The sequence below is a fragment of the Cavia porcellus genome, unplaced genomic scaffold (genome assembly GCF_034190915.1).
Source record: "Cavia porcellus strain 051 isolate PalLab524CR breed Dunkin Hartley unplaced genomic scaffold, mCavPor4.1 scaffold_32, whole genome shotgun sequence".
Classification (NCBI taxonomy): Eukaryota; Metazoa; Chordata; class Mammalia; order Rodentia; family Caviidae; genus Cavia; species Cavia porcellus.
This window is the reverse complement of record NW_026947515.1, coordinates 42152139-42168237: the sequence shown is the minus strand read 5'-3', so window position 1 is coordinate 42168237 and position 16099 is coordinate 42152139.

Genomic DNA, 16099 nt, shown 5'->3' with positions numbered 1-16099 from the left:
CATGAAAAGTCAGGGAGGAAAATAAGCCCTTCAGGTCGTGCCTCCAGTGGTCCATGTCTGAACAAGCCTCAGCCTCACATCCCAACAGCACACATGGCCACTGAACTCATCCCAGGGAATGAGGTCACTAGTGAATACATGTCCCCATGACCCAGCCACCTCCCTAAAGCCCCATCTCTGAATTCCTGAGGCCTTGGGAGAACATTCCAGACCAAAAGCATATTTCACTTATAGCCACCAAAAGACTCATGTTCACCTCTTTAGGCAAAACGCATTTAGTCCACCTCTAAGAATTGCTAGAGTGCTAACAGTTTCAACACTGCTAAAAAGTCGAAGTCCAAAATCTCCACTGAGACTCAAGAGAAAGTCAGTGGTAAGCCTCTGTGAGAATCCAAAAGAAAATCAAACATTCGCAACATTTAATACCACAGAGTAAACGTTCCCATTTAAAATGGAGAAATAGGAGGATAGAAAGGAATGGGATCCCAGCAAACCTGAAATCCAGCAAGACAAAGATTAACTCCTATAGCTCCAAGTCCAGTACTCAGGGCAAAGATGTGAACCTCAAAGGGCTTGGTTGGCCCACACCTCCTCTCATAGTCTCTCTCTTGGGATGGCTTGGCCTGTGGCTTTCCGCAGATACTCTACCTACTTGTCCTCCTGGGGTATACACTGCACTTTAGGATTCACTGTCCCTGCTCCATGTACTGCCCTATCAGGGGCACGATGTCAGGCTTCCCAGGCCTTCCTCTGAAACCTGGGTCATATCTCCCTGGAGTCTACATTCTGTAAAACCACCACTATGCAGGTGACACCAAGCTTGTTGCCAGTTACAGTAATAGATTTCTACCCACCACCACCCTACCACCTCCCGTACCATGGTTACAGAGACCTCCAAGTGCCTGGATGATTAAACACTGTGAATAGAATCCAGGAAATGCATTCCTTAGGTGGACATTTTTGAGTAAGGTGCAGTAGCATTTACTTTCACATCTTGAGGAAGCCAAAGGGTAGGGTCTTGCTGATTTCTGGGATGCCATCAAGTCATTGTCGCTATTGTCCTAATCTAAAGTACTTGGCTTCTCTTTAATCCTTTCAGGAGCTTGTCTCTTGGACTCTGCGGTGCTCTACCTTTGCAGGGGCTTACTCCGTAGCCAAACTGAGAATTTCTGCAATAGGCTTCTTGTTCCTGACTTTCAGTATAAACCTGTCTACAAACCACCAGCAGCACCCATGCTCAGAGTGCCTTCATCAGATTAATTAGCCTACCACCCTGAATCTTAAGCTCACTGAACATCTCAGCACATGATCAAAATGTGGACAGATTTTTTGCCAGACCTTAAGACACATGACATCTATCCCAGTTCCAGTGGAGCCCTTGTTTCCATCTGAAATCACCTGGGCCTGATCTTTATCTCCTGCATTTTTAATCAGCATTCTAGTCCTCTGAGCTCTGACCAGAATCTCCCACTAAGCTTGACTCAGCATTCTAAAGCTTCTTTAGTGGAGATCTCCAGACCTTTCCAAAGTCTTCCTGCAAACCAGTTCCAAGCATTTCTAAGCCACGTGGTCAGTAGTCACAGCAACAGCTTCACTCTGGGTACCAAAATCTGTCTTTGTCTGTTTCCCATCCTTAGGACACAATCCCCAACATCTATAATTTAAAGAAGGAGATATTTATTTTGGCTCATGTTTTAAAAGTTTCTGTGTGTAGTATGCTTCCACACAATGATGGGAGTGCCCTGGGAAAGGAATATCGTTTACATCATGACAGCCAGGAAGCATAGAGAGAAGAGACCAAGGAGGGAGATACACCCTTCCAGGTCATGCCTCCTGTAACCAGCCTCAAACCAGGGGTCACCTCCCCGCAGCACACACAGCTCACTCCATGATGAACTAAGTACAGCACCCCCATGATCCAACCACCTTCCTAAAACTCTAACTCTGAACCCCTAGACTTTGGGGGGACATTTCACCATCACAGTACTCCAAACACCATAAATTTTAAACCATTTTCCAATCCACTCAGGCGATTTCATTGATTTGTTCAAGTAGCTTGTCTAAAATTCCCTGCCATTGATTTTTTTCCTCAAGAAAATCTAACAAACCTCAAGTAGTGGGTCGAGAGTCACTTTCTCTTTGACACCTGTCTCTTCACCATGACAGGCAAAATTGCCTCAAACATTATCAGTAAACCCCCCACATTCCGTGGTCTCCCCTTAAAGATCGTCACTCACTGTCAGTCTATGAGCCCCTTGAAACACAGAGTCTATGATTGTTATATGCATAAACAACAACATCTTATTCCACTACATAAAATGTGGTCCTCAGTAAATATTTTTTGTTTGTTTAAGAGAAGTCCAGATGGAAAATTTAGATCTCCGAATGTATCAAAATTAGTGTCACCTACTATCCTAAATACCAAACATTTTGATATCAGGTTATACAGTGGCAACATGGCATATTACCCCAAGCAGGGGGAGAATGAATTTGGCAACACTGTTTTCAAACAATCTCAAGAATGAGACCAGCTATAATACAGCCACCTCATCCTGAACATCATTCTGTTTATTTCCTTATTTATGTGCCTGCATAATTTCTACAAGTCGAGAATGTTGCAGTTATCATTTTGTTAATTAAGAAACAGACCCAGACACTGGCTAAAATCATAGCTAACAAACGACAGGGCTGTGTTTCCAACTCATCAACCCGATTTCCAAGTCCAGGTGATTTTTTTTTCTCTTTTGCCACAACATCTTCTGCCCTGGAATTGATTCTCCTTGAAAGCTGAACCCCGGCCCAGGCCACTGAAGCTTCTTGAGTATCAGAAGCATATAAAACAATTCTCCATGGTTGCCTGTCTTGAATCGTGATACCATTATCCTCTTTCAGACCAATTGGTGTGAAATCAGATCCTGCATGGGAGTGGGGAAAAAAAAGAATAGAAAGAGAAGACTCTGACTCCAAGCTAGGCAAGACAAAAACTTATTGGAGTTCTGCAGGGGCTTGTTCAAAGTCTGGGTATATTCTGTCATTTGGCAAGAATTAAATAGAGTCTTGTGTCCTCTAAGATTATTCTGTTACCTTCAGGATTAGGTTACCTGTCATTATATTTAACCTATGGGAAAAGCCAGCACAAAGCTGTGCTAAAGATGTAATAGGAAGCATATAATAAACCCTCATGTCAAAGAGATACAAGTTTCCCACAGAGAGTGGGGCTGAATGAGCTCTTTTTGCTTCTGCCTACTACCCCTGAAGGGAACTCAGCCTCAGAAACCCAACAGGACACAAAAACGGCAAGTCAACCTCTGTCTGTCTCTGGGCAGATACAGGTGCTCAGGTCTCAGTCCAGGGAGAAGGGCGGTCAGAGCTGACCTTATCTTGCTTCATCTGTATGAATTCCAGAAGGCCCTGGGGAACCTGAGATTCCTAGATTTATTCCCTTCTCACATTTCCTACTGGAAATCCCTCCAGCTGGCAGGATGCTAAAATAGGTACCATTTAGCTGCCTAATGAAGTCCATATGCAATTGTTCGGAATATAACTGACACTTCAGACTCGAGACCTGCATTTTGCTCTGGACAGATTTCTGCTGGCCAGGGAGGCTGCCTGCTGAGAATGCTTCTGTTTTCCAAGTTTCTATGCCCTGACTGGAATGAAAAGGAGAAGCTTGATGTGCTAATGTCAGGTTATAATAATACCTATATGTTATGCTGATTAAATAAAATAACATTTGTAAAGTAAAGTGCCAGGCACACGGTGGCACTGTCAAAACCGTAAGGACTATTTGCAATCTGCTCTCCCCCACCCCTACTTTTTCCAGACTTGTTTCTCAGGACTCTGCTCCTCCCAGAGGCCTGGCCCAGCAGACATTCATGTCTCCCCACTGGTGCACCACCGTGGAAAAAAAAATGACATTAGGCAATCCAGACATAGCAAATTTTTTTAAATGGTAAGTACAGTATAATGTACATGATAACCACTTGAAAGATAGAACAATCAATAAATGCATGAAAAAGAACCCATAAAACATAAAGGTGCTGCTACTTCTGCTGAGAGGAGTAGACTTATAATTTCTATAGTCTATACACCAATCCAGTTATGGTAAATTCCAGACAAAGAGGAAAGTCACTCACACCCTCTCGAAAAAGGAACTGAAAACAAAAAGCCCGTGGATTCTCCATCTTTCCAGAGCTCCTACTCTGATTCTGTCTTATCAGTCTAGCTGTCTATCTTTGCCTTTCTCCGCCCTTTTCTCTTACAAATAAAATGTCTCCCACTTGTTAAACTTTGTCCCTGTAATTCATTACTGGAGCTGAGTTTCTGTCCCTGTTAGCTACTCAGACAAAGGGCGGCTGTCCTTGTCCCCCAGATGCAAAACTGACTCCCTGCTTCACTTTCTAAATCACTTCCTGAACAGCTCACAACTTCAAACGCTGAATGCTTTGCACACCAGACTCCAGTCTTGCACAAACTTACAACTTCCACCCGATTGTATTTTAACTTAAGCCCCTTTATTGTACATGAAAATATAAGTAGATAACCACAGAAAAATCAATGAAAGAAAACAGATCTTCATAACCACCATCTGGAATAAGAAATGTAACTTTGTCAGCCACCTCAGAAGTCTCTTCACATGGCTATAGAAATTATAAGTTTATTCCTTTCAGCAAAAGTAATACCACCCTTACTTTTGAATGGGTTCTTTTTCATGCATTTATTGATTGTTCTATCTTTCAAGTGGTTATCATGTACATTATATTGTACTTAAAATTTTTTTATTTTAAATTTGATCTGTCTGTTCCATTTCTATTATCTATAAATTTCCCTTAAATTCTTTTAGATTTTTTACAATTTATCTGCTAATGTACCTAAACCTTTGATGTATGGATTTTCCCACAGCCTGTCTTTACAGATTGCATATTCATGGTATAATTTAACTCATCCCTCTGTCTTCAGTATTTATTGCATATTAGCAACCAGTTTGAGAGGGTCAATCAGATGCAGGCTTGATACTTTGACAAAATATAGATAAAATTTTGGCGTCTCACCCTAAACCATATAATTGATTGTTTCTCTTCTTACAATATTCAGTCACTGATGCCCAATACCTGCATCCATTAATTTACTGGGAATTAAAAATGATGTTCTGATTTTGTCATTTATTTTTGATTAATTAAACTACTTTGCAAAACGGTTCTTCCTCTGACCTACTAATCATCAGTCTTATAGAACATATCAAATAGGAGAAAGAGCAAATAACTGATTAAATTTACTCACCTGTTTAAAAAGTGAATTGATTGGCCACCTTTTTCATTACAAAACTTAATTATCTTTTAACTTCATTAATAAAATGCAAATGCCCAGATTCTCAATCTCAGTCGAAAGGCCAGCATTATAATTAATGGAGCCGTACTAGAAGGTCTCCTACCTATATCGTGGACAATATATGAATGTCAGCCAGATGTTGTGGTGCTCACCTGTAACCCAGAAATCTGGAAGGTGCAGGCAAGAGGATTCCAAATTCAAAGCCCATCCTGGGAAACTTAGAAAGACACTGCCTCAGTTTAAAAGAACAAAATAGTTTCAAAATGGTTAACTCATTGCAAAAGTCTGGATTCAATAACAGTACAATAAAATAAATAAGTAGATATGAATGGTAATAACAGACATTTGCTTATCCTCTCTGGAAGTACTAGTCAACGTGATTAAATTGGAACAAGAAATTTGAGGTGTCAACTTTAGAAACAGGAAGAAAAATTGTCCCTCCTAGTGGGTAACGTAATTGTGCTCTTGAAACATACTACAGTATCAACTCAAAACATTAAGTAATATAAGAACTTGTAAGTAAACGTGGTAAAATTTCATATACAGAAATGAATAGCATCCACCTATGTGAAAACAATAAGAAATTAGAATAATGACTAAATTACTCCAATTACAAAAAAAAATTCCTATAACAACTTAAAGAAATTCAATCACTCCATGCAAAAACCTTAACACACTCTTAAAATATACAGTCCAGAAAAAATACATTGGAAGCCTTTTACAAATGAAAAATCATCTCATGTTTTAGTTAAAATCAATATCAAAATTCTTCATCCATTTTATTTAAACTGTATTTTAAACATAATTCTCTTAAAATCATCAAAAGGAGCTTACAAGAATATTAGAGTTCTGATTCCCAAGCTAATATTTGCAAATTTGAGAGACAAAAATAAAAAAATTCTTTAAAAAATAAAAAAAGGACATGAGTTAGATAATAGAAGAGAGAAATGGTCCTGATAGGTAGTAAAACATATTTGAGCTTTAATATTTAAAATAATATTTTACATGAAATATATTTTATACATTATTCACAGTATGCAAAACACCTAAAGATTCAAGCTTAGTCATGTGAGTGAAATTTCAAACATCATAAAATATTTCCATTACATTACTGAAATATCTAAATGTTTTAGGCAGGGGTCTCCACTGGGATGGGGAGGTTCTCATGAAAGTGATTGTTAAAAGACACGCTCTCATGACAAGAAGGAGGAAGACGGGATGAGACAAAAGAGGAAAGCTGAGCCAGGACTCAGTGTCAGCTATGACTGCCTTCTGTCGGATTCCACAGAAAGCTCTAGAGCACCAGTTACACCACAGGGTAGATTCCTTCATAGCCCCGTGTCGCCCATCATGTGCCCCTGGCTGCCTCTCTTTACCACCCAAGATGAGGAAGAATACGATCTCCTGAACAAAGCAATTCCCCTGTGCTAAGGGACCAGGCCTGGAGAAGGAGGTGATGTGGGCCATAAATGATCTTACTCAAGGGGGAGATATGGGTGAGGCACAAACCATGGACCTGCTGCTCTAAGCACATCCTTTGCTCATGACATAATACATAAAATGAAACCCAAGGTCAAAATATAAAGAACTAGACCACCAAAAGCTCCACAAACACTGTTTTCACCATTTGCTATTTGAAAGGTATTTATAACCTGGGCTAGGGAGTCACATAAACAGGCTTTGAGTGCAAATTCAGCCATTATGGTAAGAAAAAAGACTCCAGTTTAGGACTTCATTGTAAAGCCAAAACAAGTATTTTTTAAATCTTACCTTACAGGATAGCTATGAAAATGAGAGGGAAAAATCATATCAATGAGATCACTACCTGGAATATGGTACAAGCTCATCAAATCTTAGCTACTGGTTTTTTGCTACTCACTAGTCTGTTTGTCCCTCTTACAAAAATAAGCAAAAAAGTTAGCAAATAGCTAAATAAAATATTCAGCCTTTCTCTGACACCAGTATCCTACTTTCAAATGTCCTTGACTTCCTGCCTCTGTCTTTTGCTGAACACGCAAAGTCTGAAACATCATTTACCTCAACCCTGAGACACTTAATGTGTATAAAACCAGGGAAGCCTGCTAATTAAACACATAATCCAACACTTTCATACGACATGTATAGCCTAGAAAAATTTAACAGTGAATTGAGAAATGCTAACATCCATCTTCTGGCATTTAAAAAAAAAATTATATCAGTAAAGTTATATATTAATAGTAATTTTTCTTGAATATGAAAGTCACATATAAATATATATTGCAAATGTTGTACAAAATATAAATTAACAAAAGTAAAAAGAAATCCCAAATCTTAACATACATAAATACTCAATATTATTATTTATATATATTTTTATGGATTTTAAATGAATTAATATTTATCATGAGATTATTTTAATGCAAAGCTGTATTCATAGTTTTTGTGCTTCATAACTTTCTCTTATTGAAAGGGTACCACAACTTTCTAGCATTAAAAGTCTTACGATCATTTTTAAATGACAAACAACATCAAATTAATAGGGTAGCTACAAATACAGATATAGACATATATGAATAAATGTGCACATATATACAAATTACACATAAAGCAAATATACCCTATATATATATGTAGTGACTTTATGCATTTTGCATTAAAGATACTCAGTTATTTTTAAATACTCAAATCCATAAAGATTTCCTTATATAATCTTTCTCTTGTGCTGGGAATTTAGCTCAGTAGTAAAATGTTTGCTTAGTATGCATTGGACCATGGTTTTATCCCAAGTACTATCAAAAAAATACAAACTCTATCTTTGGAATTCTAGTTAAAATTCCATGCAAAATTTTAAATATGGAAAACCTATGGTTGCTTATCTATCTATTTATCTACCTGTGTACATGTTAGTTTAAAGACTGCTCTCAACATCTAGTGAGTAAAAGGCATCAGAAATATTAAAAGATGAGTAAGACACAGATGCTGTTAGGTTCTCACAGTCCACATTAGAGTGTGGACATAAATAATCATGCATAATATGGAAAGAACCATAAAGAAAAAGTCCTTACTCTTTAACAAACGAGGAGAAGCTTGATAGCTGTTTCAGAGAAAAAGACATTTCCACCATCATTTGACAGAGGGAGAATGGAAGATTAAGATTTTGTCTAAGGACAAATATGAACAATGACAAAAGGGGAGAGTCTCAGTGAGCAAGTTCCCAGACAGATTTCTAGCTGACTTAATTCCAAGCACTGTGACAAAACAGAGCATCTCCTAGACTGTGCAGAGTACTAAGGCACTAGATAGACACTCACCTTCCCTGACGTTTTGAGACAAAACAAATTATGACAAATTCTCCACTGAAGCCAGCTGAACTCTTTCTGTCTCTCTCTTTCTCTAACCATGCATGTGCCTATGAAAAAATATGTATGTATAAATATATATACACATTTAAATATCTTTAGGCTATATATAGATACATTTAAAATATATGTAACACATGTAGATTTATAGGTCCATGTAATTTTTTCCCTTTGGAAATAAAGAGTTATGGTAGAATGCAAACTATAAGCCTCTTTGTGGATCTTAGGGCTGGAAAATGACTTGGTTGTGGGCATGCTTAACCTACCCTGATAATAACAACTGGACTGAAATGTGCTTGCTGGAATTTTCAAGCCATTCCTAAGTCTGGAGAATAACTAAATTCCCTATTAGAGAGCCAATTTGTTGTGAGGGAAATTAAGTTATTATTGCCTCTTGAATGTCAGCTGGCAGCTCCATCTCTGGCTAATGCCTGTAATTATACAAACAGCCTTCTGAGCACAACCCGTATGGCAGCTGCATATGGCATTTACAGTTGTTGTAATAACACAACAGCCAACAGAGAAGCGCGACACAAGCGCACCTCTAACCCGCAAGTGACCTGCTAATTAGCAGCTGTGTGGAGTTAACAGAAAGAGCACCTCACATTGGGTGGCGTGTTACTAATGTAAACACTGACCCCGATAAATGGAAAAATGTATGCCAGAAGGAGCTTACTCACTTTCCGTGCTGGCCAAACAAATGGGAAAAGCACACACTCAACAGACAGAGCTCATAAAAATAATATAACTCCAAGAAGAGGGTATCCAGTGTCTTCCCCACCACCACTCCCACCGCCCCTGAATCATAACCACGGAATTAATCTCTGGGTTTGGATATGGAGGTTAAATGTGTCCATTCCCATGATCCCACTGTCTGTCCCGGCCCTGATGGCATCTTCTCTTTTTCCAAGAGATTCTTTCATTTAAGCTTGTTCAAAAGTGTCTTTTAACTTCCCACTCAGAACCCTTTGGTTTGTTTTCTGTGTTCAAAAGCCTATTTGTATAATTACACAATAATAATTGCATTATTATTGAGTTCCATGTTGCAAAAGAAAATGCTCCTGATATTTTTCTTTTTCCCATCCAACTGCTCCAAAACTCTTTGCATTTGGTTCTGTGCAGATCTTCCCAAGTTCAAGTTATGCCATAGTCAAACACTGAATATTATTCTTTGTAACGGACATTTATAAAGGGAACTGACTTCTCAGTTGAGACAAAATGCACCTATGTCATTAGGGTGGCTTACAGGTCCTCTCCTTCTGAAATTTTCTTTTCTGTATTTGCCTCATTGAAGCAGTAACCTTCTCTCTTAATCTTTCTTCCCAGTGAAATTGTACTTTTCTTTCACTACAAAATCCTTATCGCTTATAATATCACAAAATGAATATGTATCCAATTAAATGATTATTCGCTATAAAGCCAAATGTTTGGTGCACCAGTAATTTAAGCCTGGTTCCTGATAATAATAATAATTATTATAGTACTATTCATGTGTTAGGTAATGGTTCATAATAACAATAATAATTATTATAGCAGTATTTATTAGGTTATGACCAGTCCTGTACTGTACTGAAAAAATCTTGTTCCAGCCTGATAACAACTCTACAGAACATTAACCCACATTATACCTGCTATACTTTAGACAAATATTCCCCACAGGACTGTGTGCTAAAGACTTGAATTCCAGCCTGTGTCACTGTTTGGAGATAGTAGAATCTTTAAGAGATGGAGCCTGATAGAAGATTTCCTGTCTTAGTTACTTTCCTCTTCCTGAGACAAAATACCCAATGCCCAAAGTTAAGGGGAAAGGTTTATTTAGCACACAGTTTGTAGAGGTTTCAGTCCATAATCCACTGGCTCCAAGGTGAGGTGGCTCACGGCAGAGGTGCAACCATTTATAGCAGTGGAAGACATCAAAATCAATGATTGGGAGAGAGACAGAGGAAGAGAGAGAGATACAAAGGACAAGATTTTGTTTCATATATAGTTTTCTAATGTCAATCTAATCAGCGGACTCTCTAGCAAATATCCACCCTTAATCCCAGGACCCTTAATCATGCACTCTAGATTCTTCCACCCCCAAATACTCCCCATTTAAATCTAGACACAAGTCATAACCATCTTCCAATCATTAGTGTCGTGCTTTTAAAGGATCTATCCAGATGCCAGCATCTTCTCTCTACATTCATGTGGCTCAGTCATTATATTAATTGTCTCACCACGTGCTCCTGTCATGATGGTCTCCTCACTCCCCAGAAGCAACAGGTCCAACTAAATCTCTAAAGCAGTGAACTAAAACATACCTTTTCTCTTTGTAAGTTGATCTTCTTAAGTATTTTAATTATAGCAATGGAAAGTATATAAGCCACCTTACCTTTTCTAGAACAGAATACCCAACACTTACAAATTAAAGGAGAAGCTGTTCTGGGCTCACTGTCTTAGAGGGTTCAATCCACAGGCCACTGAGTCCAACGCAGAAATGATGTGATGGAGGGGTATGGTGGATTAGAAATTCTCATCTCATTCAAGCCAGAAAACAGAGAGAAGGTAAAACACATGGACAAGAACACACCCTTGCAGGTCATGTCACCAGTGACCTGTCTCCAACCTGACCCCACCTCCTGCTGCCGTGAGTGTGCTCCTGTGAACCAATCACCTTCCAAAAGCCTCATCTCTGAACACATGAGATTTTAGAAGAACATTTTAAGTCTTAACCATAACAGAAAGCTAACACAGTTTTATTTTAAAAGTGGGAGAACTGGGGCTTAGAGTCAATGTTTGCTCAGAATCTCACCATTGGTGTGAAAGCTTAAATTTAAAACGGATGGATCTTACTCCAAAATTCAAACACTTCTCCATAGAGTCTCTCTCCTCAAAGGCTTGGTCTCTTTCTGTGTACACAAAATGATCTCAAAGGAGCTCTTGGAGTACACATAATGCCAAATGACTAAGAAATATAAAACGGGGCCCTCAGGAAGCTTTGCCTCATTGTGAATCAGAAAATAAAGGCGACTTTATGTGTATTATGAATACTTACACTTTATCTTGTTTAAAATGATTGTTTAAAATGTGATTTGACACTTTTAGTTCAAGACAATTCTGTCACATGCCTTTTCTTCCTCTTCTGGCTCACAGCTATGGAAAATGCTAGTAGAAATGCAGAAATTCAATGCATACCACATAAAGAAAGATGACTGTCACCAGCTGACAATCGACTCAAGCACAGGTCTAGATGTCGTAAGTAGATAGGTGAAGCCACAGAGGGAACTAAGCGTCCTGATAAGACGGAGATGACAGTATAGAAGCCATGAGGAAAACCTCAGGGAATGAAGGCCATGATTTGAAGGTTAAACCATGAATGGGTATTTCTTTCTGCCCCATTGTCAGATTGAGTCTAGAAAGCCTATGATTTCTTTCAAAGGAAAAAATGAAGGCTCTTCCCTAAATAAACAAAGCAAATGTCCTACAAAGACTTTGTATTGCAGGTTTCTTGGTACAGAGTGAAGTTCTTCTGACTGGCCTGAGGATGACCTTAAGGTTATAGGCAGTCAACTTTTCTCCAGGTCATCTTGAAAGGAAACTGGCTCATAGTTCCCAGAAGCCTAGTAACAAGACAAATCTACTCCAAAGATACTCAGAAACTTCACATCCATCCCATACAAACACAGCATGCTTCTTCATCTTTTTGTAACATCAAACAATCAAGAATTGTATGATAGGAGACCCAGTCAGCAGCTCCTGAGAACCAGCCATGGTAGAACCCAGGCAGCTGCTCAAGAAGGCAACTCGCTGGCCCTTTTGGTAAGCACTTCTTTGGCACAAGCCAGGGGGAGACCCAGTCAGTGGCTGCCGTGAGCCTACCGGTGTGCGAGCTGGGAAACAAACATCCCGACCCCCTTCCTCTTAGCAACTGCAACAGAGGTCTGAGCATCTCTTGGGAAGATGACCCTATGCAATACAGCAAATATGGGGATTTCCTTCTATCTTCTCTTTGAAGACTAAGGTTGTTTTCACTGTATGGTTTCATTATGATTAATTGTTTTACTGTATTCAATATTCTCTTTTGATTGGTTTTATAATGTTCTGTCTTTGGTTTGATTTCACTATATCTAATTGACTGGACAACTATTTGAAGATAACGAGATATATTATGGTAACTATTACTGTTATTCCAGTATCCTGCTGTAAAATTCTGAACCAATTTCACTGCATTGTCTCAACTGGATTTGTTTCATCTTTTTCTGTTGTATTTTTACTATCCTCAAAATAAAAAAAAAAAGAGTTATATGATAAAGGGACTGGGAATGTAGCTCAGTGGTAGAGTACTTGTCTAGCAAGCACAGAGGACAGGGTTCCATCTCCAGAACTGAAAAAAAAACTATAAAATAAACGCAACTGTATTATGAAAAATCGGTGTGGGGGAAAAAAGAAAGACCACATAAATGAACAGAAGTAACACACAAAGATCAATGAAGTAATCACAATTAAGATTATTACATAGGTTAACCTCAATAAATTTCAAGGGAAAAAGTACCTATTAAAACGTAAGTGCTGATAAGTGAAAAATCAAAGGATATCAAAGAGTCCTTGGAAATTTAGGTAAGATTTCCAAAATAAAATGTCAATGGAACTACTGCAAGATAAAATAGGGTATCTCTTCTACAAGGCAGATGGGACTGATGGAGAATACAGACTGAAGAACACAGGAGACAGTCCGTTCCAGGGAGTTCAATGTCTTACTTAAACAAATACTTTGAAGATCACAGGATGGAAAGAAAATGGTCAATTATATGTACAATTAAAGAAAATGAGATTAAAAAAAATTACCAGGGTCAAAATCCCTATAATAAGGTTTCTTATGATCTTACACTAGCATGGTACATTTGCAAATCAATAAACCAATATTGATGCATGTTCATTCAGATGTCTTTAGGTTCTTTCTAATGTCTCATTGCTTTAAATTATCAGATCCCTTCATACACTTCTTGACTACGGTAGTTTCTCAGACTCTCCTCAGTTGTCGTGATAGATCTGAGAAGTACTGGTCAACTGTGTTGTAGAACTTAAACTATTAATATGTGTTCACTTTTCTCTTATGATTAGACAAAGGTTAGGGCTTTGGGGAAGGAAGATCACAAAATAGTATTATCACATCAACATAAGTGGTAAATACTGTTAGCATGATTTGTTGCCATTGATAATCTAAGTCACATTTTGTGAATTTTCCACTTATTACTCTTTCTTTTTCCCGTCCCAGGCTGGACTATGCACACATCACATTTAACAAGTGTGGGTTCAAAATACAACCATCCAAAGTAGACTATTATCCAGGCTATTTTGACTATTTCTGCATAAAAGATTTGTCACTTCGCTTCCATTAATGAATCACTTCTTCATATTAGTACAAAAACAGGGACATTATTTTATACTTTGAGTTATAATATTCAATATTATTTTATGTATTTTTTCTCAAATTGTTCCAATTTTGGCCATAGAATCTCTTTCAGTTGGTTCCTCTGTACTGAGTACATAGCCCCATTGATGTGTGTTAGTTGTGTTTCTGTTCATATTTGATTTTTAAAAACACATCGTAAATTGCTATCACTAAAAAATTCTTGGGGGTCTGCTCTAGTTGTAGAAGCATCCCTTCTCCAAGCAGCCCTGATTACAAAACTCAGATCTGAGTGCTGGGTGTGTACATTGCTGGTGTGTTCATTGCTACTGCGAGGCTATTGTTCTAGAATTTCTGAGCTGATAGAGTCAAGAGATATATGTATGGACACTAATGCATGCATATACATGTAGGTATGAGTATCACTAGCATAAATATCTGGATCTATATTATATTAAACAGAAATTTATACTGATGTCCATTACTGTAATTCAGTTCCACAAGGATTGTTATCTCCTCCCCTTGCTTATCTGTAATTTACCATTCCTAAGTGAGAAATACAGTTTCAACCATCAGATATCGAGTAACTTAATTTTTCAATCTCATATATACATGTAGAGTATCAGAATTATTTACTGATATACCGATGGAAACAATTTGGCCAGCTACTGTGTAGTTCTATGCAATTTCTTATGCCTTTAGGATTACAGAATCTACCATGCATTTTCAAAATTACTTTAGACAGCACCTTTTCCTCTCCTGCATCAAGGTTAAATCTTTAAAATATGTAAATGTGAAATTTTAATTTACACAATAATATATTATGATATTGACAAATGTTAATGTCCTGAATCTACCTTAAAATATATTAATTTGTTTATTTTTTATTTTATTTTAGAGAGAGAAATACAAAACAAAACCAAAATACAAGAAAAACAAGGAACAAAACAGACAAATAAATAACAAAAACTCAAAACAATAACAATATAGGCTTTCAAAATAAGGTGGTAGAAACTTAACAAAGATAGTTAATGGTTTAACACCCTGAATTATTTTATAGGTTTTATCAATCCAATTCTTCTCACCTTCCCTCAAGCATCTGGCAACATCTGAACTTTTTATTGTCTACACAGTTCTCCATTTCCTACTAGGCAATATAATAGCAACCAAGCAGCTCGTAGTTGTTATGGTCTGTGTTCAGGTGCCCTCCGCAAGCCTCATGCAATCATGAGCATGGCTGAATCCAGCATTCGCGATTGGTTCATTGTCTAGCACTGGGATTGGTGTTGTGAGTGTTACACCTACACAGGGGCAGAGCTGACTTACAGTATAAGAGCAGAAAGAGGGTGCATCTTTCTCTTTTGTTCTGTTTGTTCTTGCCATTTTGTGGGGTAAATGAATGGTGGCCCACCAGGCCACCCTGCCTTGGAGCCAGTTGTGTACGGTCTGAAACCTCCAAAATTGTAAGAAATAAACCCTACCTTCCCTAATTTGGAGCATCAGGTATTTTATCTGAACAGCAAGAGAAAGTAACTAAGATGATAGTCATACAATTATAATCATGTAACCACACCCCTTTATAATGACTTTTTCACACAGTAATACATTGATTCCTCAATATATTGATTCCTATAAATATATTTTCTTCACTTAGTACTTCATTTCTTTCAATACAAAATGCAATAAATATTATTCAGTTGCATGCGCACACCAAATTTGATTATCTATTCATCCATTGGAAGATACTTTATTTGCTTCCATTTTTTGTCAGTTGTGAATGAACAGGCATGTGCTTTGTTGAATTGTATGCTGCAACTGTGAAACTTTGTAAGAAACTATCAAATTGTCTTTCAAAGTGGCTATATACTTTTGTATTTATAGGAGCAATGGTACTCTATAGCCTTTACAGAATTTGGTACTGATTTTTTAAAATTTTACCAATTTCAATATGATATGTAGTAATATCTCATTATCTTAATTCGTATACCCTAAAACAAATGATGTGACCATTTTTTCATGAGCTTTTATCTCACTCACACAT